This window comes from Echinops telfairi, unplaced genomic scaffold (genome assembly GCF_000313985.2).
Source record: "Echinops telfairi isolate 266 unplaced genomic scaffold, ASM31398v2 ScPeMD7_11;HRSCAF=52, whole genome shotgun sequence".
In the NCBI taxonomy this organism is placed as follows: Eukaryota; Metazoa; Chordata; class Mammalia; order Afrosoricida; family Tenrecidae; genus Echinops; species Echinops telfairi.
Genome location: NW_022103908.1, coordinates 2,080,590 through 2,086,166, shown reverse-complemented (window position 1 = coordinate 2,086,166; position 5,577 = coordinate 2,080,590).

The following is a 5,577-nucleotide window of genomic DNA, read 5'->3' as shown; positions in this document are numbered from 1 at the left end:
CCCTGCACGGTCGGGTCTCTCTGAGTTGGAATTGACCCGAAGGCAGTGAGTTGGTTTGGGCCTGAAGAGGTTCCTCTGTAGGCAAGCCTACAGATCTACTTGTGAAAGAGATACTCTGCACAGACACACACATCACACGCACACACCACAAACCAATGTTCAGATGTAGACACACAGCACTGCATTCTATTCAGAGGAAACCAGGCACAGTGTGAGGTGGCCGCCCTAATGATCTCCCTGCCAGCCTGCCTGGAACTCAGTGTGTAGCCCCACCTTTCCCTTTGGCAGAATAACCAACAAGCCAAATGGAATGCCAGAGCCGACAATTCCTCTGTGCCAAGCAGGTTGCTGACACTCCTCCACCTGAAACACTTTCTGAAAAACAACAACAAAAACCCAATGGAATTTAAAAAACATGATGAATTTCCACAAACATCCATTAAAACATCTGCAAAAAGCCATTTGACAATGCTGCGAAATAGCCCAGTTGGTAAACTCATTAGTGAGTCAGTTCCCCAAACGGAAACTCTGACTTGGTTATTGATGGTGGTGGTCGAGCCCGGGGAGGTTCAGAAGCCAACCCACCCACCTTAGGGCCGGCACAAATCCACCCCACGCTAGAGACCGGAAGGCCAGGGACTTATTCCCCAGTCCTGAAGATGGCTTCATCCCGATTAAACACCCGCATTACCCAGTTCCTACTATAATCACTTTAATGAAGTATAATTTATGTGCTTCTTCCACGTCTTGCTTGTACACAGCCAATTATAAACACCCGGAGACTTTCCAGTTCTCATTAGAGGAAATGACAATGTTTTAATAAATAATGTGGCTTCCTGCAATTTGGGCGCAATCTACTGTTATTAGGCTCCCTTTGTAGGTTTGCCGTCACATGCACACCACGGAGACTTCCTGGCTTGTAACCCTCCTCTCAGAGGGACCTGCTGCGGCTGCAGTTCATGAAGACACAAATCCAAGACAAGCAGAATTGGGTCATGACAAGCTGAACACATACCGTGACCAACATCAACACCCCCGCTAAACAACAACAACAACAACCCTATAGCACAGGGTAGCCCCATGTATCTCCAGAGGAGCAGTAAGCGGTTTCAAACTGCTGACCTTGCAGACTGCAGCCAAATGCATAACCCGCTACGTCACCAGACTCATATCCGTCGTTGGGGTAAGTTGTCTTTGCGGTCTCCAGTGTCTTCCTCCTGCTGCAGCCAGTCTGACCCAACTGTTCCGTACAGGGAATCCCTCCCCGAGTTCCTGAAGGAAACCACTGGGCTTTTTTCTGGTCACACTGGACAAGGATGGTCTTTAGATAATGGTATTTAAAACCGGTGTTTGGTTGGAGGAGGGATAAGGTGGTGAACGCATGAAGGATGAAGGAGTGGGGTAGGGGGAGGGGGAGACGAAAGGAAATCACTTCAGCAGAATTTTTTCTGGAAGAAATGAAGGATTCTTTTTGGTCTCCGCTACCTTCCAGAAACAGGGTCATTCAATCGTGTTCACTGCTTTCCAAAGCACGAGATTTTCAAGCCAGGTTCTAGAAATCTCTGGTTTGTTCCAGGTACATTCATTGCAAGTTGGATCATGCCAACAACGACAACAAAGTCTTAAAAGGGAGCTTTTATTTAAGAAAGGGAGGGAGAGTGGTTTTTTTCAAAAGACCCAGGAAATGATTGTTCAGCTATCCGAGTAGTCTATCTATCACTTGGTTATGCTTAAAATTGTCTCCCTTCATGAATTCTGGGTACCAGGAATATCATCTGAAGGAAAATTTTAAGTTAGAGCTGTGATTGAAATTAAAAAAAAAAAAAAGCCAAGAGACAAAGCGTCTTTTATAGCAGTTCAGGAATCCCGAGGCCATCTTTATCCACCCGCCTGGCTTTCCGCGGCAATGGGTTTGTCCCCAGCAGCATTATGCAAGCTTACTGAAGGATGCTGAGCTGGAAATTCTCTTTCCATCACCATGGTGAAAACCACGGTAGATGGAAGCTAGTAGGGTGGTCTCCACGACCCCTTTGGCGCACCGGCACTGTGACCTTAAAGCAAGCCTCACAGCTTAGAAACGGCCCCTCCATCCAAGTGCTAAGAAACAGGAGCTAAAGTCCCGTTTCAGGCCAGCAAGTCCTGTGCCCCCATCACTGCTCAGACAGGAACCCCTTTCTGAAAAATGTGTGACTCGCTACAGCGACAGCCCATATCCTGGGGGGAGTGGAGAGAGCTCTGTGTCAGCACACTATCCGCAGGACACCCCCGCTGAGATGATCAATCAGCTCCTGGTGCTTCCGGATGTGCCCTAAAGCAAAGTCACTGGAGAAAACTGACGGCCATTGTGTTCCTCTTTGCTGAAGGTTATTGAATCAGGAAGTCCCCCAGTTGGCTTTACCTTCTTAGAGGCCAGGGCAGCCCGGAGAAGAGGGGTCACGGAAGCGTGGCGGGGAGCCCAGGGGTGCTGGGCTCTTCCCTTCTTCCCTATTACTGTGGAAGTGGGCTGGGGGCTCATGAGGGGGCAGAGATAATAGCTAGATGCTGTCGTTTCTGATAGCCCAGCAGCTGGGCCCCCATCACCATTCCAGATTTCAAGGGGCCCAGTGGTTAGGCACTTGGCTGCTCAGGAAAAGGTCAGCCGTTTCAACTCCTTCGGCTGTCAACTTCTGCACAGATTCAAACCACCACAGCCAAGCCTAGTCCATTCTGACTCCTAGCAACCCGATAGGCAGGTAGAACTGCCTCTGTGGGGTTCCCAGGTGGTCATTCTTTACGGGAGGAGAAGGTCCCCTCATGGGATGGTTGCTGGCCTTGAACCACCCGCCTTACTGTTGGCAGCCCAATGCGAAACCACTACACTACCAGGGCTCTAGAAAAATGCCACGGAGCAGTTCTACTTTGCCCTTTAAGGTTGTTGTGACGGAGCCCCTTAGGTGGCAAGGCCCTGCCTGTGTTAAATCTTGGCATGCTGAATAAGTGGGGGTTCTTGCAGTTCCATCTTTCCCAGTGATCAGGTGATTACCTCTGTTAAAAGGACATTTGCATGACCGGCTAAATTGGCTTTTCATCATGTTGTTGTTGCCCTTGTTAACTGCCCTTGAGTCTGTCCCCCGCCAGTGGGGGTCTCTGTGCCCCCAGAGAATGAAGCCCGCCTGGTCTGCATAGCCCCTACCTCCACACGGCTTCCACCCACAGAGGTTTCTCTTGGGTTCCTTTTGGGAAGTTGATCCCCTGGGCCTCCCTTCCTAGCCCGCTATCTGGGTGCTCTCCTGAAACCCATTTAGTGGATTGGTGATGGTGACCCTTGGCATGTGCCCCGTGAGGACAGAGTGGTTACGTGCCCTGCCCACACAGGAAGAAGATTCCGAGAGGCAGCCCAGTACTGGGAGGCAAGGCCCTGTTGGGTCCGTGGCAGAATTTGCTCCTTCCAGGCAGGGCCCTCGGGTCTGATTCTGGGCTGATGCCCCTGTGTTCGGCCACCGGGTGATACTGCACTGATGCCCCACAGGCTGTGAATGAAAAGACATGTGTGACAATGCTCACGGAAGCAGCATCAAGGGGGTTCCATCTCACAGCGACCCCGATGTACGTGGGACAGAATGAAGCACAAAGATGCTATAATGAAATAGTTCTTTTAAAATGTATGTCCAATGTTTAAAATGAGGGTTTGGGGTGTTTGTTTTCTGCCATGACGTCTTTGAGTAAATGACCCAATGTTTTCATTTGCACAAATGGACTGGAATGGAACACGCATGTTGAAAAGCATTCCTCAAATGGTCCAGCTCTAAGAAGTTCCAGACTGAACACAGCAGGTAGCCTTTCCCTGCATTAGGAATGCGAATGTGGCCAGCACCCCCAAAACCTTCCTTCTGCTTCTCTGCAGTCACTACCCTCATTCAAAAGGCAACCACCAGTCTAACTGGGAGCAGGACAGACAGATGCCCTCCATCTGGATCTTCCTATACACGGAATCCTCAGTGACACCCCCTTTTATCACGGCTTATTTCACTCAGCACTTTGTACAAGCCATCAATATTTATGAGTGCAATTATAACCCGGCTATTTGCATTCCACCCAATGGGCTCCGACATGGCACCTCTCGTGAGGATGGCGCAGGATTGGGCTGTGCGTCTTTCGGTCGTCCATGGAGTTTCTGGGAGTAGGAACCCGCTCGAAGCCCCTCCAGGGGGTAGATTGACACCGTGGCTGCAGCCTTAGGAACAATGGTGAGCCCGGTGCAGGATCCGTTCTGTGGTAGATAAGGTTGCTATGTTCTTTAAGACAGATGGGTCGGAACCAATTCAACCTAACAACAATGACAGCCCAGCAGACACTGGGGTCGCATTTGAAGTTTTCAATGATGCTGCTTCTATGAACCTTCTCACAAGTGTCTTTTCATGGACAGATCTTACACAGCGTTCGGAGTGAAATCGGTAGATCGCAGGATATCCACAGGCGTCGTAGAAGACGTTCCCTACTTGAAAACTGAGCCCAGCTGCAGGTCCATGAGAGTTCTAGCCAATTCCAGAAAGCCTTTCTGAAATAGCTATTCCCTGTGAGAACCGCAGGGTCAATGTGTACTCAACACACTCTTCCCAGCTACTCTTGCTGGAGCGGGGCCACAGCTCCAGCTGCGGAGCCCATGGAAATGGCTGCCTCTTGCAGCTGTTTTGCAAGGAATGACTTTTCAACCATTCTGGCAAGCTCAAGAGCATTGGCGATCATCTACAAGTGTCCTCTCATTGACGTTAACGGCTGGGGTGTAGGTTGGGCACCCCGCAGCGGATAATATGGGCCGCCAGGTGACTCCTGACTAGGGGCACTGTGGCTCACTTGTTCTCATTTCCAGTTCAGTTGGGTGAGTTTTACATACCATGTTCCACATGCCTAAGACGATGGAGCGGGGTGGGGGTCAGGGAGAGCTGCTCCTCTTCCACTCTCCATTTGTCTGAACAGAGCCAGGACAGTCTGGTTTCTGAAAGTCTGACAGAGAGTTCTACAGCATCCGGATGTGTCAATGGTAAAATCACTTGGCAAGCAAGGGTTTCCCATGCTTCCTTCCGTCGTCTCATGTACTGTGGACCTGTTATCAGAGAGACCTGGCCCTGGGAAAAGGCCTCATGCTGGCTCAAGTGGAGGGTCAGCGGAACATGGAAGGCCCTCAACAAGATGGACCGGCGGAGCGGCTGCCTCCATGGACTCCAACATGAGAACCACTGTGGTGGTGGTGCAGGGCTGCGTGGTGTTGCCTTCAGTTCTCCGCAGGGTGGCGGTGGATCAGAACCTACGCCATGGCACCGAAAGACAACTTACTGCCAGCGATGGCCCTGGGGGTGTAGTGGGTTACACACTGGGCTGAAAACAAGGTCCCAAGGTGAGCAGTTTGAAGCCACCATCCGTTTTTCACAAGGAAGATGAAGCTCCGACTCCTGTAAGAGTTATAGGCTCTGAAACCCATAGAGACAGTCCTACTCTGTCTCATTGGGTTGTGATGGGGCAGAATGGACTTGCTGGAAGTCAGTTTGGTACTTTGAGGTTGAGTCCCTGTCTCTGTGAAATTATAAGGCCTTACATAGA